At 35.4% G+C, this 27,308-nt stretch overlaps 1 protein-coding gene and 1 long non-coding RNA gene across 3 annotated transcripts in view; both read left to right on the top strand.

Annotated features, from left to right (window-relative positions):
- Window positions 1-27,308, top strand: part of raver2 (ribonucleoprotein, PTB-binding 2) — a 145,759-nt gene that overhangs the window by 20,687 nt on the left and 97,764 nt on the right. The window lies entirely within an intron of this gene.
- On the top strand, window positions 1,816-10,115 carry LOC141386305 (uncharacterized). Its single transcript, XR_012408020.1, has 3 exons — window positions 1,816-6,155; window positions 7,574-8,846; window positions 9,224-10,115. It is a non-coding gene; the product is annotated as an uncharacterized lncRNA (long non-coding RNA).

The following is a 27,308-nucleotide window of genomic DNA, read 5'->3' as shown; positions in this document are numbered from 1 at the left end:
CCCATTTATAATCATTTCAAAATCTACATCAGCTTTGTGTGATTAAAATAATTTTAAAACATAACATAACCTGTCTAAAAGAAATACTTCAGCCATGGTGTCATCCTTACTCCAATATTGATTCAGGACTTTTTATTCAAGTTTTTATTCAGCATGTTTTTACTGCTCACTCGCTCTCTCTTTCTCTTTTTCTCTCATGAACGCACAGCGTGTGTAAGCAAAAATTTTATATCTGCATATAAACAGGTGTACAATAAAAGTGCAAATTTTAGCACCACAAAGATACATCATCAGCATCTTAAATCTTTGAATATTTTTTTGAATAAAAACAATGTATGTACATTTATTAAGCTATACTTTGTATGCATAATCTTTGCATCAAATTCCAAAACAAAACTAGTGATTGTAATGAATGTGTCTATGGGTGGATCGTGGGAGAGTAAATTTGATATTGTTCTCTCTTATGGCTCCCATTATCAGTGCAGTATTTATTTTTATTTTTTTCATTTTTTTGAAGTCATGAACACTCTACTGTGGAGTTTTTCTGTTGTTTCTTGAGCAGATTGGAATGCAAAAAATGTAATTGTGATACTATCTCATTCACGGCTGTCTAAGCCAACAATGATATTTCTGCTGCTGAGAAACCCATTTTTTCGTCATTAGTAACATTTAAAAAAGCTTTAAAGCTTTCAAATAATTTCAGTTTTGTTTTCATTATATTTAGTAATATTTAATTATTTTATTTATTTATTAATTTATATTTCTACCATGGGTATCAGAACTTAAATGCCTTAATATATGGTAAACGATCCCTCTTTTTTTTTAATATGTAGAAAAACATGTTTATGTTCCAAAAAAAAAATCTACATTTACTTTAGACTAGTGGCCCCAAACCTTCGATCCTGGTTCGATCCTCGGCTCAGTTGGTGTTTCTGTGTGGAGTTTGCATGTTCTCTCTGCATTCGCGTGGGTTTTTCTCCGGTTGCTCTGGTTTCCCCCACAGTCCAAAGACATGCGGTACAGGTGAATTGGGTAGGCTAAATTGTCTGTAGTGTATGAGTGTGTGTGTGTGGATGTTTCCCAGAGATGGGTTGCGGCTGGACGGGCATCCGCTGTGTAAAAACTCGCTGGATAAGTTGGCGGTTCATTCCGCTGTGGCGACCCCGAATTAATAAAGGGACTAAGCCGACAAGAAAATGAATGAATGAGACCAGTCAACGCTTAACAATAGGGTATATGCAGAGCAAATTTTTCTTCCCATACTGATAAACTTCTGGTGAACGGTTAATGTGACTTTTTTCAATTTGATACAGTTCTTTTTACAGCATCGATGTTGTGATGTAATTAAAATATAATCAGTTAAATAGACTTCAGCATTCAGTTGCTCAAATGTAAAACAAGATGAAAAGCTGTTTACACAGCTGCTTACTCATTTTGCTGCTTGTTAGTTAAATTTGGGTGCTCAAGTGACAGAGATGTAAGCGAGAGGATACTATCATTTTTCAAAATAAAACATTTTTCAGAATAAAAGCTAAAAATAAAAGATTGTTCAGACTCAGATAGAAAATAAAACAGAAATAATTAATGATTTATTTTGCGGCCCATTACCAAATGATCCGTGAACTGCTTTAGAACCTGGGCACAGCCATCGTTTTTGACGATGTAATCTGGGGGCTCCATCTCTATGTGCTTCTATTGTAAAAGCTGGCCAAATGTTGATACAAAATAATCAAATGGTGCCACTTCATGCAGCTTTTTGCTCCATGCACCAAAGTAATGTTGATTTTTTTTTTATATAACATAATCGTGTCATCTGTTTTATTTTACATTATTTCACAATAAAGCATCATTTACATTATATTAAGTCATTCATATAATGTCAAGTCTTGATACACAGCCACAGCGTTCCCTTTAAAACCTAAATCTATAAACCCATACAACATAAAACCAGCTTTTTTTGCACTCACATGCAGTTCTTTCATTCCTGAAACCTCTCTTGAAAGGGTAAAAGTCACTTTGTGCGCATGAATCTCTTCAAAACCATGCTTTTAAATGCCAAAAAAGGCTGGTGGACAGTTTCCTCCTCCAGCAGCTGCAGGCCCTCCAGCTTTGTAAATGTTTGGATTGTCTGGAAAGAAGGCAGAGTGGTGTGTTAAATTTGTGGAAAGCTAATGATTTGAATGAGTAGCCGTTCTGCATGACCTCAATTGTGCTGTTCCCCCTGGAGAAGATGATGGTGTGCATCTTGCAGAAGTCTGCAGGTGGGTTGTGTTTGAGCAAAGATGACAACACTTGCGGCTGTGTAGTTCTGAAGTCACATACTGTGTGTCAGCCGAGTAAAAGCCGTGGAGATGAATTGGAATGATAACAGATAGCTCTCTCCGGGTGTTTTAGACATCTTTAGGTGGTTCAAACAAACTGTTTTGATAGGATCGCAGAGCCAGTTTGTTTACACTGTTTTGTTAAATCAACAAAGGAATTACTGACGTTCTTGACATAAAGTATATGACGTATGTATATTACTGTTGCAAAGCTCAGCAGAGCTGCGTTTACATAAGTAAAATGGATCACACAACTCAAAATGCATTAAAATGGATCACACAACTCACATTTTTTATTTTGACCCACAGACTAAAATAAAAAAAGAATTAAGAGACCAATACAGTATATGGTGCCATTAAATTTTTCAATTACCAGAACATAACCTATGGAATGTGTACATTTAACAAGAAAAAAATCAAATGAATTCTGCTGTATAAATCAGAATAAGAATATCTTGTCTTATTGTTATTAAAAAAGCAGTTAGATAAATACAACATATATAAAATATATAACCTACTATATTACCAAATCACGCAAGTGAAAAAAATAGATATATATTGAAATATAGATATATGAATTGAAATTGATAATAATTAATTTAAGTAATTCCCTCTTTAGTAAATTAGCTATAATTCAACATGTTAGTATTCAATAAAGCGGTATTATCTAGATAATCCGAGAATATAATGTCTAAATTAAATGTTTACTTTCATTTAACACATTACCAGATATGTTTGTTTTTAAAGATAATGAAATCATTATATCTGACTTTTTTAAAGAGCCCCTATTATGGGTTTTTGAAAATGACCTTCCATGCAATGTGTAACACAGCACTAAATGAATGGAAACATCCTGCTGAGGTTTAAAACTGAAAGTGCACCATGTTTAAAATAATTGATTTTTTAACGAAATAGTCGACTCAAAGTCAAATAAATGAATCGTGTTGGGTTCAGATCTTTTCCCTGAACGCATTGACGTCGACACAGTATATATCACCAAATATGTAGTGCCAGATGTGGTAAAATGTAAATGCTTTTCACATGACGTGTGATCGTGACGCGAAGGTGATGATCATTGACAGATGGAGATTTAGCTGTGGTGAATAAAGGGTTAAAATTAATTTTCACAATAATACCACAGTATAGCCAACCTAGTGCTGTGTTGGTTCCTGTCATTTTTTCTGATTGTTGATAAAAATAACTTGTTGGCCATTTGCTATTTAAAGAAGAAGCAGCAGAGATTCACAGATGCAATATTCACATATTGCATCCAAAACAACTTTAAGCAATGTGTGCTTCTTTCCTTACTGATTTAAATGTGTTTCTGAACTTGCGATCCTCTGCCGTTTGTTATTGCTGTGGCCACCATCAGCTGTTCCTCACACGTACGGTGCGGTCAATTTTAAAAATAGTTCAACTTTTGCTACTCTGTAGATTAATACTGAATGTGTGTCATTGTAGGGTTGGGTTTAAGAGTATAATAATATGCGGGTGTTTAACTGCATTGCTTTATTGCATTCCTGCATTGGGTTCTCACATACTCTGTGCTACTTCATAAGCATGGTGGGCGTTTCTCTCTGTCTCACGCTGAACCCAGTTGACCAATCACAACGGACTTGGTCATCGGACCAATCAGCACAGATTAGCTTCACGCAAAGAAGGGGTTTGGGAACAAATAAATCACTGAACAAATTATATATACTGTAGTCGTTTAGATAATTAGGTAAAAATAAATGCATAAGACGATATTGTTTTTGGAGACCCCCCAAAACTGAAAAAGGACCTTTTACAGTATAATGCATAATAGTGGCTCTTTAAGGTTTTAATGAACTGAATGCTTCAAACAGGATTGACTTAAAATTTATTTTTGTAAAAACATGTCTTTCCTGTTTTTATTCAAATTATTATTATGATTGAATACAATGCTAAAAAAATCTTACTTAAGATATTTGAACTGTAGTTCATAAGATTTAAAAGTTTTCAAATAATTGCCCTGTAATATATGAGTAGAATACATAAACCAACATCTACTAACAATTTTTAAGCAGTCTGAAATTCAAAACATTAAGTATCTTTCTTTTTTTCTGTTAGATTTTTTCTGTCAATTTAAGACTGGTATGTGAATCTGGCCCTCGCATCCCTCTCAAAACTATTTCACTCAAAAACAAGAGACAGAAGGTCAGGCGGACAGAAACAGACTGAAGAACTCTTTAAAAATGATTTCTGCTGCTTGTTTAAGCTACATATTTAAAACTAGTTGAATCAACACAATTCTTTAGATTTTTTGAATACCAAATCCTTTTATGTTAAATACACCTACGTTTATTAAGTTAACCTAATCTGCTTGTGCTGTGAAAACATGAATGAATTCATGCGGATCTCTGGATTTTTAGTGTAGAAGATTTACATCTCTTTTGAACGAAATGCGTTTGTTTTTTTACCACTAATAATTCTGCATTGCTTATAGTTTGCATTGCTTTCTGTGCACTGGAATCTGAGAGCTGCTGTCTTAAATGCACTCAGGAGGAGTTATGTGAAAGTACAGACTCTCACAGCAGTCAGAGAAAAGTGCACAGAAGAAAGCAATACAAGAGAGCCTACACACTAGCAGATTTAATTTAATTGTCAGTGTCTGAGAAGGCCATTAGTGACAGACCTTCCTCTATCTTTCTCTCTCTCTCTCCTGTTTATTTGACTGCATAGATTTTCCAGTAAAATAATGCATGTGAAGTATACTCTGCGTCTATTTTTGTTGCATCTAATGGAGTTGCTAAGAGTGGCTCTTGAAGACGTTCTTCTCCTGTAATTACAAGACAACAGTGTGTATGTGTGGAGGTGTGCACTCTCGTAGGGATTTGCTTCGAGCTGTTGATTCCTCTCTTTAGGTAATGAGGAATATTTATCTTCCATCTCCTATGCAAAGTTTACTCAAGATTCGCCTCAGTGAGCCCAACAAATTGGGCCTGTGGTTTGAAAGCGGCTGTTAATGGCTGAGCCTTACGAAACAAAGCCTGTTAATTTAACACTTAAAACCCACTGTCGTCCGCACTGGATTTGTCCTGTACTCTAGTTCTACAACTGAAAAAAGCTCAGTTGTTTTCAACAGGGTCATCCATTCCGTGACGGAATTCTGAAGGAATGTTTGGTTGTTCCGGACAGCCAGCCGAATGACAATGGACGCAGTGGGCATGGGAATTAAAGTTTAACAATGGGACTTTTGTTTAAACTGCACTGTCCTATAATGAAGACACATACGGATCAAAAAAAGCTGATGCTGATTCGGCTCTGACAAACAGACCTGTGAATTGATGCCATACAATAGAATAAACAATTTTCAAGCATTTAAACCATCAGTATTTGCTTTTTTGTGCGATCTAAGAATATTCTAAGTAGATTTCAAACAGTCATTGTTTTGTCAGAGAAGCTTGAAATTGATTTATGGTAAATTCAAATGTTAAAATAATTCTCAAAAGCATTCATGCATTCATTGTCCTTCAGCTTAGTCTCTATTTCAGAGGTTGCCAAATTTTCCAGCATATGTTTTATGTAGCAGAAGCCGTTTCAGCCACAACCCAGAATTGGGAACACCTATTCACACACTCATACACTACAGACAATCTAGTTTAGCCAATTCACCTATAGGGCCAGACGAAATCTGCTGACATTTTTTGCTATTTATGCGCAGGATTTTGGTAAAAATCTGCGGATTTATGCGGAATGATTTTGGGAGTATCATAAGTAAAACCTTAATGAAATAAAAAATAATACCTTTTTTAAATTTTATTTAATGTTTACAATGCAACTCCAATTAAATTCACTTTATTTGATAAAAAAGTAAGGCCGTACTCACACTAGGTACAGTTGCCTCGAACCGGGCCAAAGCACGCTTGTCCCCCCTCCCGTCTCCCCCGACGGCCCGCGCTCACACCATATCGGGCCTCGGCACGCTTACGTCATCGCTGCTGCTCTGTTCTGTGAGAAGCGCTCTCTATGGCAAGCCTTTTTAGCATTTAAATCTTTGTTCTGACTCCATAAATATATTTAGAGACATCTCTAATTATATTTTGACTAGTCATGATTATAATTCCACTACTCAGAATGACAATTAGAGATATCTGCAATTACAATTGTACTAGTACGAAATCAGATTGGAGATATCTGCAAATATCTTATGACTAGTCATATTCCTCCATTGACTTCCATTGAAAAATATTTGCAGATATCTCTAAATGAGTTTTGATTAGTCACAATTGTAATTAGAGATATGTCCAAATGAATTTTGACTAGTAACAATTGTAATTAGAGATTTCTCTGAGTTTTTACTAGTCATAATACATTTGGAGATATCTTTAATTCGTCATATTTAGAGATATTTACAAATATATTTGAAGATATCTCTAATTAAATTACTAATAGTCAAATTACAGTTGTAGATATCTTGAATTGGATTTTTGACTAGTCAAAATTCATTTGGAGATATCTCTAATTACAATTGTGACTAGTCAAAACTCATTTAGAGATATCTGCAAATATTTTTCAATGGAAGTCAATGGAGGAATATGACTAGTCAGTCATAATATATTTGCAGATATCTCCAATCTGACTAGTCGAATTATAATTATGACTAGTCAAAATATAATTAGAGAGAGACATCTCTAAATATATTTATGGATAGTCAGAACAAGGTTTAAATGCTAAAACGGCTTGCCATACACTCTCACCCAGTAGCACAGTGGAGATTTCTCCAGTTATATTGTTTCAGTCGTTTGTTACACAGTGATATGCAGTCAAATATTTCGCCAAACAGTCCTTAGGGATGCCGTGACACGCAGTCAGATATTTCACCGAACAGATCCGCCACTTTTGGCGCTCATAAACAATCATTAAGCTCTCGTGCTGCAGGAATGAGGAGGTCTGCTGAAGGTGCGCAGCTGTCATGCTGTGAGGAGTTCTCGTCTTTAATAAACTACGGAGGTTTGCGATCACTGAACAGTAAGAATGATTAATAAATCCATATGAAACAACCCCTTAAAAGTCACGTATCGCTTTCAGTTTTGGGCTTTGGCGCGTTTTGCACTCACACACAAGCGTACCGCGCCAAAGCCCAAGTGTACCGCGCTCAGGCACACCTCTTCCAACCAGGCCAGGGCCGGCCAAGTGAATCGTGCTTGAGCCCGATTCAGCGCAATCACACTTCTCAAACGATCCGGGAAACGGGCCTGGGTACGGTACGAATGGCATAGTGTGAGTAGGCCCTAAGTCTCTTATATAATGTTATCTACTAAAAAACAGAAAGTATTACTTTACAAACTGTATTGTATATAAATCATATAAATATATTCATATTAGTCAATTATATTAATGAAATTAATTTAAAAACTGAATAAATATAACTTTACACACATTTACACAAGTAAATAAACAGAATCAATGATGGGCTAAAAATCTGCAGAATTCTGCACGCACAAATTCCGTGTGGGCCTAGCGCATGTCCTTGTACTGTGGGGGAAACCGGAGTATCAGGAGGAAACCCACACAAACACAGAGAAAAAATACAAACTCCACAGATAAATGCCAACTGGCCCAGCTGGGTCTCGAACCAGTGAACTTCTTACTGTGAGACGGCAATGCTAACCACTAAGCCAGCATGCCACCCTCTCAAAAGCATAGTTCAGTGATAACAGCACAGTATTTAACTGTAATATGAACTGTTTTTTGTACTATATGTTATGCAGTATGGTACTGTATTTAAATGTTGCATTGTGAAAAATCACTGTATATTTTACAGTAAAGATGTACAATACAATACTGTAAATACTGCACATATGGAACAAGATAAATGGTGTTGTAAATGTAAATACAATATTTTTGCCTCAAATGATTGCCAGTAACTTACTGTAGATTTTACAGGAAATTGTTAACAGTGGAAGGCAATTGCAAATTGGCCACAAAGGTCTTCATCTCATCATGACTTGGATAAATCACAGGTATTGGGCAGACACTGGATATTTTGTGTTCAGAAAGCTGGTCACTGATCTAATCACCAAAGTTCAATTTAAAAAAGTGGAATCCATGTTTGAAGACATCAAATGTTTTAAAAAACAAAGCAATCAGAAAAAAATTCAATCTATGTTATTGTATCTATATTAAGCATACAGCCATGATTTGAGCCACAAAAGGAAAGAAAATAAACTACATTTTTTTACTTATGGTTAGAACTGTGATGTGGTCATGTTATTATGACATAAACTTAAGTTTTTGCTCTTTGGCGTGATTTGCAAGATTGTATATCTTTATCCAGTTAAAACATATACGCATGTTACAGACAACTGAAGGGAAAATTGATCAGCCCTTAGACATTATTTAAATGATTTAAACATAAAGTGCTGTTGTTCAGCAGAGAACATTTTTTAAACATATTTTTAAACAATAGTTTTGATAATTAATTTCTAACAACAGATTTCTTCTGTCTTTGTACATACTATTTTGCTTGTTATTTTCAAGATACTATTATTCAGTTTAAAGGTTAAGGTCCCACTTTATATTAAGTGGCCTTAGCTAAAATGTACTTACACAGGAATTAATAGTTTGTTACAATGTACTTTGTGTGTAAATACATGTATTTACTGTGTACTTATGCTTGATTAAATACATGTATGTAATTACTTCTGTAATTAACTTTTGTAATTACATTTGTAAATACACTGTTGACCATCCCTTACACCTTAACCCACCCTTAAACCAACCCATGCCACCAAACCTGTCCATAACCCAACCTCTATCCCAACTCAAATGCACCACAAGTGTTCTCAAATACATTATAAACACAGTAAGTACATTGTATTTATTTTTTGATGTAAGTACATAGTAGTTAAGGACACTTAATATAAAGTGGAACCAAGGTTAATTTAAAGTCTTTAGTAGGTTAATTAGATTTACTAGGCAAATTAGGTTCGGGGGAAATCAGGGGAAAAAATCTTAAGGGGCTAATACTATTGAACCCTCAGACAAATGAAAAGAAATAAAGACTTTCTCTAGAAGTCTTGCGCGTGCTCTGTTTAACATCCCTTGGAAAATGTTTGAAAAGGAATTCCAATTTTGTAGGAGACTAATTTAAATGTATTGCCATTTTTGACGGGTGCATAAAAGCCTAAAGCCCAAGAATACTTTTCTGTGCAAATTAAAAATGACATCATCAGAAAACACATATTTTTATCATTTTTTTATGCACACACAGTGTGTGTGTGTCTTGTGTGTGATTTAAATTTTTCAACTCCATCAGACCATTGATTTACAGTAGAAAAAAGAAACAACAAGAACAGCACAAACTACTTAAGATAGCAAAAACATCTGTAAGTGCAACTGTGACAGAAATAAAAGTATATAAAAGCGCTAACACAAGACAAGGATGAATCTTTCTAGTGTGTATGTGGTGAGCACCTGTGTTTGCTTTCATAAAAAAAAACTGAAGAATGCTTTATGCTTCAGGGAACCCTGGAGAACTTCAGACAAATCTACATCTACAAATCAAAATATTTATCATTTTATTTACCTCTCATTCAGATTGTCATTTACCTAAGTAAATTACATTTTACCCCAAAGCTAATTGGTCTAAAACAACCTGGCTAGATAATTAAATGCCCTTGAGCAAAGATGACATGTTAAATCACATATTTTGGAGCCTTTTCGAAAGAATAGGAATGTTAACAGGTGGTTTTCTCTGTGTATGTAGACTGTTGACAATTTCCTTTAGAATCTACAGAAACTACTAACAGCAGTTTGCCAGTAACAATAACTAAACAACGCGGTGTGATAATTAGTTCTAGAGATTTACAGTACTTCTAAAGAAAGAGCTTGTTATAGGCTGTCCTTTTTATTTATTTATTTATTTTTAATAGCCTCTGTAGTTCAACTGCAATGGTTTGTGTCAAGGCCTTTACATTTCACCTATTAACCATCAATTGACACTTTTCCTTCGGATTAATGCAGTTGAAATGTCTGCATAGTGCTTTCAAGCTGCCTTAGTGACCGTGACGTTTGGAGTCTTCTTTGATTAAAGTCTCTCTCTGTGACCCTTTTTATCTTTACTCAGCGTTATAATATATACAGGTTCACGTACAGCCCTGCTGACTATGCCCAATTATTTTTGATAGGCCATCAATGTTCTTGCCTTTCATAGGCTGCTGCTCTTGGTGTGATCAAGAATTGCTCATATAGGCCCTTATGTGGAACCCTTTTTGGTTTCCTAGTATATTTTAAAAGGAGCAATTAGGAATGGTTGTCAAGATACCTAATTTAGTGATTAGATCCTTTAGCTTTTTGTTGTAGCATTGCCGTTGTGTTCGTTTGTAAGTTGAAGACAGACTGGCTGTGACTCAAGTAGGTTCATGGATAGAGATAATTTATGAATGCTCTTTTTAATGGAGAGCAATGATTCTCAGATAATGACAAAAAAGCTTGACAGCACAGATTCATTTGGACATTTCTTTCTGCTGAGGAAAAAGTAAGTAATAACTGTCAAATGATGGCTGATTTCTTAGAAAGTAATGCAGACTTAAGGTGTAATAATACCTTGAGTCTGCTCATACTACGGTTACCACACCTAAAGACATTATTTAGACAATTTCAAGACATTTGTCAAAATGTTACTCATCCAAAGCCTCCGAGGCTAATTCCCAAACAATATTTTAGAGCTTGTAATGGAGGCTTGAGCTATAGAGAAAAGACCAATGTGGTTATTATTGCTGTTAATAATATAATTTACAGTCTGCATCTCCCAACTAGGTCAGTCAGTAGCATATTGAGCCACTGACACTAATGTGGTTATTGTAGTTTTTCAACATTTTATTTGACCTCTGGCTCTGGTGGAATACAAATTTAACTTTTAATTTAAAGTTTTCACAGAGTGGTTTACCCATTGACCATTTATAGAATTCTCTTTAGCTTTGATTATGGTGTCAATTCGTGATTCAGTTGTTTTCACAACCTTAAGCAATATCACTAGTTTACTTCTACAAAGGGTTGAGTTCCCTTTTTTGGTTGAGATTGACATAGGAGCACCTTCACTATCTAATCTTTAAGAGAACTATTCTGTTAAATCAATTCCAGAAGTGGGTAATCCATGTGTGAAAATGACCAGCACACTCTAGGCCAGTGGTTCTCAAACTGTGGTACGCGTACCACTAGTGGTACGCGGGCTTCCTCCTAGTGGTACGCGGAGGAATCGCTGAATAATGAAAGAAGCAATTAACACTTTTAATCCTTTAATGCGTAATATAACATTGATGTGATCAGCATTGGCTGTTTTGTGAAGCGTACGATCACAGCGCTGTGCTTGGAGTGTTTATTTTAGTGCATTGTGTCATAAGCTGCTGAAAATCAGTTTCCGAAGTTTAAGAATTGATTCTGAAGCGTGATTTGACTGACATGAAAAGTGGCCAATCACAGTCGACCTTGTCTAGTTGCGTGAAACGTAAGGGCGGGACAAAGGCTTTCTGTGTTGCAGAGACAGAAAAAACAACTTAAAAACAAATGTTTTGTTGGAATAATGCTTCTCGGATGTTTTCACTACAGAGATGTCTAGCAGAGTAATTAAACCGCGGACATATTTCCTGCCTATTAGATGATCTTCATACACGTTTCGCTCTCCGACAGCCAGTCGACTCTGACCTGTCACTCCTCCGAATACATTCTTAATGGCGGCGCGGGAATGAAGGTATTGCGCAATTACTCATTTCTGCAAATACGGCGAGTGCTTTATTTTAACACGAGAGCGCATTCATGTACGCAAATCGCTAAAACAGATATGCGAGCTCTTAAATAGGCTTTTTCAAATGTACTGCAGTGCTCTCATGATCGCGTGTGTGCTCAGATAGAACACAATCGCGATCTTTCCACTATTAAAGTAGACATTATTTATCTTTGCTCCTTAACTAAATTTAGTCAAAAGTATTCAAAGTTATCAAATATTTAGAAATAGATTGATACATGATCGATGACAATGCTAATGGTCTTCTTATTTGGCTGTGTTGTGAAGTGAAACTTACTTTTAGCAAAGGTGGAACATTTTTTATTTCTTTACGACAAAATAATTATGCTGGAAATGTTTCTGGATGAGGTATTTGTGTGATTTATACATTTAGCTGTATTCTGATCTGTCCTAAAGCATTACAGGTCAAAGCAATCCATTGTTAGCCTACTTATTGTTTATTTATCAGAATTTACAATAAGGCTTTTAAAGCACTGCTTTCATAAATGTAGTGTCGTCATATTTCAAATACCTCAAGTAAAATGAAGTCATTTGTTTTATTTTTTTTACTGACAGTGTACTTGTATTTTTTTACGTTTCTATTTTAGTTTAAGATCAAGTGTAAAATAAAATCTACATGTGATGTACAGCTATTTAAGAAACAAATTTGCCATATTGTAAAGAAAATAGTGTGAAATATGTAAATAAAAGGCTAAATTTAAATCTTTTTACCATATACTTTAATTTAACCTTTCAAAGCTTAAAAATATATATTTTTAAAAATGTGCAAAAAGTGTCTCTATGGCCTTAAAGATTATTTGGTAGTTTTACCAGCGCTATTGAAAAAGATTAATTGTCATGAAAGGTAAAAATTGACTATAATTCCTTTGTTAGTGCAAATTATTCATCTAGCTTTGGGATGTAAGCAATCAAACAATTAAATCAGGTTTACACTTAAAAAAAAAAGTGATTTCATAATGAAAATCAGATTTTTTTTCAAAAGTAACCAACTAGTACTTTTTAAAAGAGTAATTCATATACCTAATATTAGTATTATTTACTAAAATTTTTGTTATTTTATCAGTGTAATAGTATTTTTACTTGAGTACAAAAAAGATTTCACAAGCACTTAGTGCAGGTTTATTATATTATTAATATATGATTAATAAATATTATTGTTAATGGTTTTTATTTGTATCTATTCTTATGCAATGTTTTATGGGTTGCTGAAAATACATTTCAGGTCTTCAATACATAGCATGTCAGTCTTGAAAAAAAAATAGGTGCTGGAATTGATTTTCATTAGGCTGTGCCTGTATGAACCCTGTCATGTACATTTAACATTTATTTCAAGATTTGTCTGAAAGTGTAGGAATATGACATATAGCCTATATTTATAAGGTCCAAGCAGCATTTCCAGCTTTTGATGAATAGGCTACTATGAATACTTTAGATTTAAGTACAGCAGTTTTCTTTTTACTTTTTAAGAACAACGCCATTTTTTAATGAACTTTTAAAAGCACATTTTAACTAAAACTTTTTTTTTTTTTTAATCTGCAAGCACAGTTAATGTTCAGACTATTTAAAATGTTTAAAGTGACTGACAATAATACATATTCTTACTAATAGGAAGTAATCTGCATCGTTTTAAAACTGTGCACACCTGTAGCTGCTTAATTAGGCTCACGACGCTATTTTTTAATACTGGTTAAAAAATAGCGTCGTAAGGTGGTACTTGGAGAGACGATTTTTTTCTAAGGTGGTACTTGGTGAAAAAAGTTTGAGAACCACTGCTCTAGGCCTATTGGAAATAAATTCTCTAGCCTACATTTTTGTAAAACCTCAATAATGTACTGAATCATATTTGTATGCAGTTAGGTAAAAGTAGTGCTTCGGGGAAGTATAATTGACACTAATAATTGTCACAGGAACATATTATTGACAAATAAAGGATTGTTTTCATGGCATTTTTTGAACAACACTAAATAAATACCACAAAACAGCTTTAAAATGTCTATGATTTTTAATTGAATATGTTTGTCTGGTCTGTCTCTTAACGGGCATCTTTTCTGAGTCAGTTTGCTTGGTAGATTACTTTGTACGGTGTTGTACATGTAATGGACACTCAGGTTCAAGTGTGGTTTCACCAAAGATATAAAAGCAATGTAAAATCGTTGTAATATTATGGTGTCAAAGTGGAATTTTCACTTATGTTTTTTTGAATACACTATTGCAAGGGTGCCTAAACTTAAACGGTCAGTGTCTTGCAGAGTTTAGCTCCAACTTGCTTCAATTCACACCTTTGTTACGCACCGCATAGGGATGGTGCACAACATGAAACACAAGACAAAGAAAAAATAAAATAAAATTTTTGGGGGGTTTAAAAACAGGATATTTAAAATAACAAAAAATAAAAATAACAAACAAAAAGTCCTTTATTTTAAACCTCTAACTTACCTGATCAAAATGAAAGAAAAGAAAATAACTACTACCTAACACAAAAACTCAACCCAGGCTCATTCTGAAACGTAGTCCCGTGGATGTTTCTGGAGACTGCGAATAATGTAGCTGGAGGTATGTCTGGCTGCATTTAATTTTTTAAGCGAACGATACGTGGGGATATGATGCCGTTCCTTTTCTCGCTTACCGGCTGACCACTTACCTTAGTGTGGAGGGCTGTCCCGGCGCAACCAGTTAGTCCTGTTAGCTCGCAGAGAGGAGCTGACCATGACGATGATGATCGTGTTCGAGTCCGAGGAAAAGCAGTTCCAGAAATCAGGTAAGACAAAAGCAGAATTCAAAGAATAAAGCAAACAAGTTTATAACAGGGTGAAAACGTGGTAAAATCCGAAAATGTATTAAAAATCAGACAGGGGCTTTTCTTTTTCTGAACGGCTTTTGTAAATTGTTGGTTGGGTTAGGGGAAGTAAGTGGGTGGACGGGTCAGTAAAATTGGTTGGGTTTAGGGAAGGAGGAGGGTGGGTCAGTCGATTGCCCATTCGCCCAGTCAGTCATTCAGTCAGTCAGACAGACGGTCGTTCAACAGCGGCCTCTGGTGGGTTTAAGTGAGAACAGCGTGGGCATGAGCGTTACTCGCGAGAGACATTTGAGATACGAAAAAGCACGGCGGCCTCTCGTGGATTTGCAAAAACAAAAACTGCAAAAATACATACCTCCTGGGAAGTATTTCGCAATCTCCAGAAACGTCCATTGGACTACGTTTTCAGAATGAGCCTGGGTTGCAAAAGATCAAAGATCAAGATCAAAATCATACTCATCTTACTCCTTACTATCGCAATATTATAAACATGTTTACAAACTCTTTACTGAACAAGCAACATTCCAAAAATCAATGTCAACAGGCAAAAAGGTCAAAGAAGCCAACAGAACAGAAGTACCGCAAACAAAGCAAGCACAAAGCAAACAATACTCACAAATCTCAGTAGTCACAACTTTAACACATACAAAAACTCAGCCCTATCCAACCTACAAAGACTTTTTGTAAAAAAGCAAGATTGAGCTAAACAAGATGGCCACCAAGGAAGTTATGTCAAAGCTTTTAAAATACTGTAGATCAATAAAGAGCAAGCAAGCAATCAGTGTGAAGTGGCCAGTCAGATGTTTTGTGGGCAGACCAGAGAAACAGAAGAGACATGACACTCCTCCTTCCCTAAACCTAACCAATTTTTACTGACCAGTCCATATGGTTGTAACACCTTCCAGGAAGATTTTAGTATACCTAAGAGCTTGATTCTCTGGTTCAGGTGTGTCTAATTGGGGTTGGAGATAAACTCTCCAGGATACTGACCCTCTAGGACCTAGTTTGGTTAACCTTGCAATATTTGTTTGCTATCTCTAAAAACGCCTACTACTTGAGTAGATATTTAAATTTGAATTTACTACACGTCCATTAGAAAAGTATGTTCTGTATAGTATGAATGTTAGTATGAATGGAACCCAAATATATTACATCTGCCATTTGTCTTGATCACGTGACCCACAAAATGTCAGTTGTGTCGCTTCGCTCCCATTTATGAAACTCTCGCACAGCATCATGGGATAACATAACGTAGCTTCTATTGCATACTCACTTCATAATCTTGTTGGAAGTAGTAGGTCATATGGGTTCTTCTTGCATACTGTGTTTCGAATGCTATGAATTCTGACATATTTCTTGCCTTACATATTGTTTATAACGTGTTATATAGTATGGGAGTATGCAATTTCAGACACAGCCATTGAGTTTAAGGAAAAGTTTAGGTCAGTGGTTTGCTGGTCTGTGTGATCTGTATGACAAGCCCTGTCTTCTCGCAGACATGTACAAGGAGGACATCTATCTGAAACATATTGCACAATAAGTAATGTATTTCAGATGTGCAAAAATTGAAACAGTTCCCTCTAGTGCATTTGTCATTTGAAATGTACAATGAAACCTACCCAAAGCAACAGATTTTACATTTCAGAAACATAGACTGATGAACAAATTTCCAATGAGCCAGGGCCTATAAAATGAAGCCATCTGTCACAATTTCAGCCTGATGCATATTATATTGTATTTAATTACATTATATTACATTTTATTATAATAACAGGTGGCACAATTGCTAGCTAGCATGATTAAACCATGAATTATGTTTTTTTAACTGTTGTATGTGTGAGTAGTTTTTTAAGGTTCATTATAATGGCAACAGATCATTGCAAACCTTCAGAAATGTACAGTAACTATCAAATTTCTCTGCAGTTATTTAGCTGAAATTAACACTGTTGCCCTTAAAACACCAACATATTTGTGGTCCTTTTGCACTCTTCTTTTTACAGGTTTCCTTTACAGTTTACGTCAATAACTTGCAGAATAATACATTATGTTCTCATAGTGTTCGCATGGGCTTCCTCCGGGTACTCTGATTTCTTCTACAGTCAAAGAGACATATAGGTGAATTGAATAAAGTAAATTGACTAAATGGGAGTGTGTATGGGTGTTTCCCAGCATCGGGGGTTGCCTGAGTTAGTGCATGAGTTTTGCAGGAAGGACATCTGCCAGTAAAGTATGTGCCAGAGAAATTGGCGATTCGTTCCACTGTAGCAACCCCTGATAAAGAAGGAAATAAGCTGAATTATATTATATTATATTATATTATATTATATTATATTATATTATATTATATTATATTATATTATATTATATTATATTATATTATTAGGGATGGACCGAAATTAAAATTCTTGGCTGAAATTGAAAACCAAAAAAAGAAAACCAAGGCCAAAAACCGAATAAATTATGCATATTATTAGTACCATTGCATTTATAGATATGACTGTGTAGTAACCTTATTAAAATCAAGGCACTGCAATTGCTTAAATTATTATTAAAGTTTCAAGAAATAAATCAATTACACATTCTGAAAATATTTATTTAGGAACATTGCAACAATGGGATATCATTTTTGGAGGTGGGGACTTCAGACAGATAACATCTAGCTGTTGAGGGGTGTAGCTTGTCGTATGACTGTCATTTGAGAAAGATTAGAGAGAATGTATTTAAATAGGGCCAGTGCATAAATTAACATTTTTGTCAAATTTTAAAAATATATGTAGCAGTAATATGGCTACAATCTGATTGTCACAAATATCAAGTAGCCTAAGTCAGAACAAAAAAGCCCACCTATTATTATTTGAGGAACTTTCTTGCAGGATTTCACTGCACATATCAGACACCTAGTAGAAAGAGACAAGTCTTTTTCTGAGCTCTACCGTCTACTTGCGGGTTCTCTGCATCGATTGCGGTGAAGTGCAAAGGATTTGAATGGATAGAATAGAAAAACCGTGCATGCTGCTTCCGACAACACCTGTGGTTTCTGTTTGCAGCATCACACCATACTGTTTCTGCTGTGTTGTGTCGGGGATAAAAATCTTTCAGCCAAAAAACGAAAAATGCAATTTTGGGCCATTTTCGGCCAAAACATTTCAGTGGCCAAACATACAGTGCATCCCTATATAATAAATTGTAGTATATTATATTATAGTGACTCTAAGAACAACAGCTTGATGCTTTCTACCAGACAGGACTAGCCAAATGTTCATCCCACAAGCCTCTTACAAGACCCAGTGGGTGACTACACCTTTATCCTTCTCAGAACAGTTGTTTTTTTCACTTCAGATGATGCTTCTTTTGCTTTGTGAGTCCTAGATGCACTAACATATTTGGAATACAATGTCTCCCAGCATACAAGTCCTTCAAATGCAGACGTTTACTCAGACAATAGAACAGAAACGCTCAGCCATCAGTTCGGCGTCTCAGGATTGTTCTCATGCCTTTGACAGCACTTCACTGATCTCTCTCAACAGTGACTTATCACGCAGAGAGACAGCACAGATAACAGCCGAATTCAAGTCCCAAAGGGAGGAGAAGAACACCATTAGAAGCCCACATGCTGTCATTTCACGCCTCGATTCTTGTTATGCGCGCCGTTGTTTGCTGTGCCCAGTTTCTAAATGACTGATTTACAGCCCTGAAATTAATTGCCGTGTGAGCTTGCCTTCGCTCCCATCGGACAGTTCATCAGCATGTTCAGGGACAAATTGTAGCCGTTAAAACCATTGCTATCTGACACGCGTGATTTGTGAGAGAAACACACCGGAAATGGCTGCCTACTCTCTCGCCTCATGTCATGTTGTCGTTGTCCTTCGAGAATCACAAATTGGGAGAGGAACATTGAGTTTCGGCCTGTTGACACTGGTATATGTACTCGTGGTGTTAGAAGACGTGTCTGGGTTACAAACAAGTACTTTAGAAATAATAGAACATTTTTAAACCTTATTTTTTTATATGTTATGACAATTTAGTGGGTTTTATTTAATGTCAGTGTAATTAGAGCAGACATCTTACTTTTTTATGCTTTTTTATTTCCCATTTTACTCAAAGATTTTTTTTAAACAATTATTCTTTCATTTTTTTTTTCAGCTTAGTCCCTTCATTAATCTGGGGTTGCCAGAGCGGAATGAACCACCAACTTATGCAGCATATGATTTACGCAGTGAATGCCCTTCCAGCCGCAACCCAGCACTGAGAATTGCCCATACACTCTTGCATTCAAATCCACTAAGGCCAATTTAGTTTATTCAATTCATCTATATTTTGTTGGGGAAACCTGAGCACCCAGCGGAAACCCATGTGAACACGGGGAGAAACTCCACACAGAAATGCCAACTGACCCAGCTTGGGCTCAAATCAGCAGTAGTGTGTGTGAATGAGTGTATATGGGTGTTTCCCAGTGTTCTGTTGTGGCTGGAAGGGCATCCGCTGTGTAAAACATATGCTGGAAAAGTTGGCAGTTCATTCTGCTGAAGTAACCCCAGATTAATAAAGGGGCAAAAATGATAATTAATAAAGTCGAAAATAAAATTAATTAATGTATGAATGACATACCTCACTTTAGTTCATTTTAATGCATTAACTGATTAGGATAAGACATGGCCAATGAGTTGAATTTGTGCTTTATTTCAGCTGAAAGTACTATTATTCCTATTTTTTTTTGGTGTCATTTTTTTTAAGAGAGAAAAGTACATGACATGATGATCTTCACAGGTTTCATAATAGTCTGACTGTTTATGTAGGTAATGCATGGATCTTGGCGATAATAAGCTATACCTGATTCAAACAGCATGAGCACTCCCATCAGAACAATCACCCAGCATGTATCTCAGTCTCATAGATGATGAAGATGGGGGCCGCAAATGGATCCAATAGCAGTGCGGGGGTCTCGTTGTCCACTTGAAGCTTTAGAGGGGCTTTTTACCGGAGCGTGTGGGAGTTACTGCTCGGCCCGACAACCACTTCAGCCAGATGACTGATGCTGGGAAAGCAGAAGGAGATCATCATTAATTGATGCAGTGGCAAATGTAGGCGGCTTTGGAGAAGGAGCACACACACACACACACACACACTCACACACTCCAACATGAACACACAGGAGGACAAAGGCCAAAGTCGTGGCTGTTGAAGAGCAGAACACATTTGAATATTGAGGCTGGATGATGCTAGCATTTAACCGCTCCATTATCTGAGATCGTTGCCGCACGGTTGGAAATGAAAATAGCGCTTTCATGTCATTTATAAGCCTCTGTTCAGATCTGTTTTGAAATTGTTGTACTGTACACTGAAAAAAAACTATTGTTTTCTGTTTTTTTTTTTAGCTGAAACAAATCAACTTCTGTGTCAAACTCGCCAAAATTTTAAGTTAAACTTTGTAATACTATAAAAAAGTGTAGTTGAAACATGATTAACTTGTGGTTAACTAGTGGCCCCTTGCCGATCCTTCCCCTATGGCCCCGTTTACACTAATGCGTTTTAGTTTGAAAACGCATAAGTTTTGCTACGGTTACGCCATCCGTCCACACTACGCCGGAGTTCTCGAGCGCCGAAAACGGAGCGTTTCGAAAACGCTGGAGAGGCCGTTTTCATTCTGAAACGCTGCTGCTCCGTCTCAGTGTGGATGATGGAAAACGGAGACATCTGAAAACGGAGGCGGGGCTGCAGACGTTCGCCTCTCTGATTGGGGCTTTTCCTCAATATTAAGTAGCCCACACACTGTTCAGTCCTGCATCTTCTCCGTGTAAGTTAAAACTTCGCAAGTTTGATCATGGCTGCAGTCTCTTCTTCTCAGTTTGATATGGAAAACAGACTATACCGAGGACACGGGTAAATCTTCAAAGGGAACAGTGTACTTTATAACTTCATTCACATCACCCTGGCTACGTTGTTTTACTTTCTCAACAATAAAATGTAAACATGATGGAACTGCCTATTTTCATTTTAATATTAACAACTAAACAGACAGCAGAAATGTTGAGGTGTCGTGCTGCATATATGAGCGTCATCTTCACTGTGTGGATATTTATAACAAAACGGAGCCGATAACAACTGCCTCCTTTCAATTTCAGTGAAAATACGAAACACACCCTCTCTTTGCTGAATATCAGTTTTAATCGATAATGGCCATTATAAAAGTATAACATACAATAAGTTTATACATAATAGGAAATAAAGGCAAGCGATCAGTCAATATACTGAATGTACGTGCTTACATTAATCATTAACTTATCTTTGCGCTTAGCCAAAACACGTTACCTGAGAACAAGTAATAGATTCCAATGTCCAATGAATATGTCGTTAAATAAAGACAACAAGATGAAAGAAATATTCCGTTTAATAAATATAGTGAGGTTAGATCCAGCGGGAGATGCTTGATGAGAAGTCCGACTAGCACAGCTCTCATCTGGGTATGGCTACAGCGCTTGCCTGAGAGTGTGTGTGTGGTCACGTGATGTGCGTTTTCAGCGTTTTGGTGTGGACGGAGAGCAGTTCAGAAACGCTGGGTGAAACGCGAGTGTGGACGCGGATCGTTTTCATTCTACAACACCGTTTTAAAACTAAAACGCACTAGTGTAAACGGGGCCTATATCTGCTTCCCACACTTTCCTGTCTGTCAATCTCCACTGTCCTGTCAATAAAGGTGAAAACCCCTAAAAGTAATATTAGTAGTATATATATAAAACATGATTAACTTATTCAAATAATTTCAAGTAACAAAAACATTTGTTGGCATAACTTTTTGTCATATTATTTTTTGCACACTGTAAAAATGCTAGGTTCAACACAATTGCATGGGAATTTAATTATTTTATTATTAGACATTTTAGCAGACATTTACTTGTAAATACACTTTATTAAATACAAACAAAACTTGAATTTTAACAAATAGACATTCAAAAAAATGAAATAAAAAAACAATCAACAGGCATAAAAATAATTAAACAAAAACAAACATGCTTTCCCCCAACCAACCACTAACTGTGCTATTCAATGGTAAAAGTAGGTGCTAAAGGCATAGTAAACACATTAATCATAAGGTTGTGGAAAGGAAATAAAAAGAAACCAACTTTTTTCAAATAACAAAATCTTGCCTATTAGAGTATACTTGATTTTTTCCAGATGTAATGTATCCGTTAACTCTGTCAGCTATAATTTAAGAGTTGGAATTTCTTTTTTTCTTTCAAAACAAAAGGATATGTTTTTTTGGCAGAAATCAACACATATGAAACAAACTGTTGTTGTATCTAACTCTCAAATTTTTTTCTGAAACTCCATAAAATTAATATGGAATCTGGTTCAGGTAGAATGTCTGATGTATCTGAAAAAGCTTGAAATATTTTGGGACACATAACATAGGAATGAGGAATGAGGAATCTAAAAATGGACATTTGTCACACAATGGCAACACTTCTGGAAATATTTGATTCTATTTAAACTTGAAATAACGAAACCTTTGAAGCACTTTAAACTGAATGAGACAATGTCTTGCGTTAACGGGACATCTGGAACATCAAGTTCTTCTTCCCAGGCAGATTTTTTACCTGTTTTCAACCCTTGTAAAGCAAGAAAAGGGTACTACCATCTCTAATGCCTCATTCACACTAGCATTGACTTCGTAGCTGCCTGTCGCTCTGGGTGGCGAATGCGATGTGCTGCAAACGCAGGTGTGTGTAGGTCTACAGCACGGAGAATACAACCAGCCTCTGAGTGAGCTGAGAGAGTATCACATGAGCTCTACTGGTGCTCCTATTGGCTGTCACCCATGAAAGTCGCTCTTCATTTGCATAAAGTTAAAGAATTCTCAACTATGTCACATTGCTCGACACGGCCACCTGGTTGCCAATGGTCGCTTTGTCACTTGACGCTTTGTTGATTTGTCACTTGACGCTTTGTCGCTTGATGCTTTGTCGCATTGACGCTTGTCACTTTGCCACTGCATCTTTCCAGGTACATGGGTGACGTCCACAAAATTGCTTCATGTTATGCCTACATAAATCAATTAAGTTAATGTAATTGTTTTTATAAATTCAAATGGATTAAACAAAACAATTGAATTACTCTCCCCCCCCAAAAAATCAAGATTTGTGTTAAGCTCATTTTAAATAAGTAGTTTCAACAAGCAACAACAAAAAATATATATATATATATATATTTTGTGTATGTGTGAGCAGATTTGTAGGATAAAATGTTGCCGTATCGAGCTTCACTTCAGTTATTTAGCTGAAAAGACATGTTTTTTTGTTCCCTTCTCACTTATTTTTAGGAACAGGTTTTCCTTTGCTGTGACACTTTGGACTAAGAATAGAAATGTTTAAAAACAAAAAATGATTGAGATGAAAAAGAAAACATTATGCTGGCATCATCAATTATCATTTCTAACCTGTATGGTTACACATTACTAAACCTGTTGAACCTGTTGTCAGAATATTTATTTTGCCCAGTTTTGCAGAGACTCATCATTAAAATCAGTTGTGATATTTAAAAATTGAGATAAAATACAAGTGTGTCTAGATGTTTGTTTGATTTTTAACCGTCGTAGTTTTTTAGGGTCATGATGGCAACAGATCATTGCAAAGCTTCAGAAATGTAACTGTATCAAATTTCAGAGCAGTTATTTAGCTAAAATGAACACTGCAGCCCTTAAAACACCAACATATTTGTGGTCCTTCTTTTTAAAGGTTTCCTTTGCAGTTTACCATAGTCTAGGACTTGCAGACTAATACATTATGTCGACTTTTTCTTCACATGTAATCCTGCTCAGTATACAATACAGCTGGTACAAGTCATGTAAAAACTGAATCATAAAACATGAGCACAAAGAGTTGTATAATTATGCTTGCAAAGCAACCTGCAGATTATTTTTCAGCACTTTGTTAAGCGAAGGAATAGTACTTTTTTCTGCATTAACCTTTTAGTGCTCAAACATTATATTTTCAAACTCTGTAATATGCACTATACCGATACCAAAACACTCTCAGATTCACAGTGGACTTGTTTTGACACAACAGAACACTTAATTAGTACACTCATTGAACATTTTAATTTTAAAGTGTAGTTAAAGTGAGGATTTTATAACGTCAAGATGTTAAGACTACTTTTAAAATGTCCTTAATAGAAATTTAACTGATTTTAATTTGCTAATCGTTCCTTTAGTCTTTGAAGAAATTTGCTTAGTGAGTCATTAAAATGATTCAAACTCACAAATGAAGTTTTAAGATGGTTTTTAGGCCTTTTTTGTTTATATGTATTTGTATATGTGGATTTATTGCTTTTTATTTATTTTATTATTTGTTTTATTTATTTATTTTTTGTAATTTACATATATATATATATTTTTTGGAATTACAACATTTATTATTATTTTTATTTATTTTATTTTTATTTAGATTTTTTTTATTTGCTTATTAATATTATTTTTTCTTCTATTATTTATTTATATTTATTAAATTGTACTTAAATATGCCTTCCCTCTTAAATGTACCTTTAAATATGTTAGTAATATAGGTGTTTATTCATGTAAAATGTCTCTACAAATGTTAAAGTTCAAAACACAACAGAGTTGAAAAGAAAGAATTCTAAAAGGAAGAAGCTTGAATTATGAAAACGAGTCATCAGAAATTCAAGCTTCTGGAACTGATTTGCTTAGATCAGTAATACTTTAGCATTCTAGTCATCAGCATCATGTTACAAAAAAGCATTTCATTTCAAGACTTATTCCCTTTCACTAAAACTTCTGAAATAAAGACGGAATGATGTAAAATCATTCTCTGGCATGCATTATTTAGTTTTTTTTAAAGAGGAGAATATTTGAGCATGCAGAATTCCTACCAGTACACTCAACAAAAACTCCAACAATGACTAATCTAAATCTCTCATCAGCCAATTTGTTCAGGAGCTCAACAGAAACCTGTGTAATTGGCTATTATTCCCCTGTTAATACTGATGAGGAAATACACTGATATAACATCATGTCATAATGTACCACATAACCTACCAGCGAGAAAGATCCTGTTCGATTTATGCTTGCCATGGAGGTTTAGGTTAATCATCTACTTCTTCTAATGATTATTCATCAGACATGTCTTGAATTCATGAGGCGTTAATGTTGTGATGTACATTTGCTGAGACCTCCGGAGCTGAAGTTCAGATATGGTAATAGGATAATAGAGTCCAACACTCCTAAATAGTCCTGCACTGACTGGAACATCAGGATGTTTGTCAAATTATTAAGTTCACTACATTATTTATTTATTTATTTATTTATTTATTTATTTATTTATTTATTTATTTATTTATATTGTTTATTTGACATGGACATCCCAATTACACTGGACAAACCAAATGTTTTTACAAGTGTTTTAGCAGACTTGCTAAATCTCAGCTCCAATCAAAGGGAGGCTTGACATAAAATAAAAATATAATAAAATTAAATGCATATACACAACATTATAATTCATTACTTAAATTGCCATAATGCAAAAGCAAAGGCAGCGTGATTAAACAACTTAATAGATTATTTGTGTGTTAAAACTGCTGTTTTGTTTTTAATCCCTTTGTTCAGTACACTTATTAAACATTTACATTACTTTCTAATGACAGTCGACATAACTTACTTTAGTACCAGTGTTTCTTTTGCTTTGACACTACGAATGTAAGAATATAAATCCTAGTAAGAAAAAAATGGTTGTGCTGAAAATGGAAAACATTTTACTTAAGGGTTCCCACTCGTCATGGAATTTCTGGAATATCATGGGATTTTAAAAGTTCTTTTTAGACATTGAAAGTCACGGAATATCCAGCCTGATCTCACAAGGAAAGGTAACTATTTCATGTTTTGTCATTTGTTCATTGTTTGAACATTTTTACAAGTTCAGTCATATGAAAATGTATTTTTCAAAGGAGGGGTGGCACCCAACCCTGCTCCCAACCATCATCGGCGATAAGCAAATCATAATTGTACGGATGAGATGTACTAATTCATACGAATTAGCCACTAAATCAAAAAGCTACGAATGAGATTTCTATGTGATTGTGTTGGAATATCAGGGTTTTTTTTTTGTTTGTCATTTAATTTTTTTTTTTTTTTTTTTTTGAGTTTTGAGGGGTTTTTATGCCTATTAAAATTTTTTAGGTTATTTTTAAGCTCTGTTTTATTTTGTTTTCATGCTCATACTGTAAATTGGTAATGACTAATGTCTGGGTAATATAAATTTTAAGAGCTTCAAAATAATCACTTCAAACACTGAGGGTCTATTTTAACAGTATACTGTAGGCGCAAAATCTAAAGTGCATGGCGCAAAAACATTACGGACGTGTCAGAATCCACTTTTGCTATTTAAGGATGGAAAAATATGCTCTGCGCCCTGGCACATGGTCTAACAGGGTTGTGCTTATTATCTTAATGAGTTCTGGGTGTGTTTTGAAAATAAACCAATTAGAGTCTCATCTCCCATTCCCTTTAAGAGTCAGTTGCATCACGCCATTGCACATTTGCTATTTACATGGCGGACTTAGTAAGATAAAAACGCTTCACTAATGAGAAAACAAACAGAGCATCTGCAGCATGAGGATAAAGAAGGTGCCTCCTTCATTTGGCCTCTTTACTTTCTCTTTACCTTTTACTTTACTCCTTTACTTTCGTGAATAAGGAAATGGTGTTGTACGCACTTCACTGAAGACATCAATTAGCCTACATATTTATTTAATTTGTTAAGCTCAGTTTAGTTTCAAAACTATTTTTAAATTCAGTTCTAATTTCCAGCAAACTAATAAATTAAGAATAATATTTAACTTATATTTGGATTTTATCCAAACACATGTCCTATTTAAATCCAATTATTTATTTTATACACAAGATATCTGTGTATTGCTCCTATGTGTATTAAGCAATATGTAAGCGTTTGAACCCACATAGGCGCATAACTAACGTGCTCTGCACCGGACTTTGGACCTGCTTTTAGATGGTCAATGGTGAGCTCTATTTCGGTTCTTCAAAATAGCAACACGCCAACAATGCGCCTTAAAACACTCCTTTTTAGACTGGAACACCCATGAGTCCACAAAGTTGCGCAAATGGATTTGTTATTTAAATAACATGGTTCAAAATGTGAAAATTAGGGTTGTTCTGGTCTGAAAATAGCAACAAATTACACCAAACACGTCTTGGAACTTATTGCGCCAGGAGTATGGGCCCTGGGTGTTAAAGAAAGTCGACCGAAAAGCTACTGCATTCATTCATTCATTTTTTTTGTCGGCTTAGTCACTTTTTTAATCTGGGTTTGCCAGAGCGGATTTAACCACCAACTTATCCAGCACGTTTTACGTAGCGGATGCCCTTCCAGCCACAACCCCACACTGGGAATCATCC

This window comes from Danio rerio, chromosome 6, assembly GCF_049306965.1.
Source record: "Danio rerio strain Tuebingen ecotype United States chromosome 6, GRCz12tu, whole genome shotgun sequence".
NCBI lineage: Eukaryota > Metazoa > Chordata > Actinopteri > Cypriniformes > Danionidae > Danio > Danio rerio.
The sequence above is the reverse complement of the archived record's forward strand: the minus strand, read 5'-3'. Positions and strand labels throughout refer to the sequence as shown.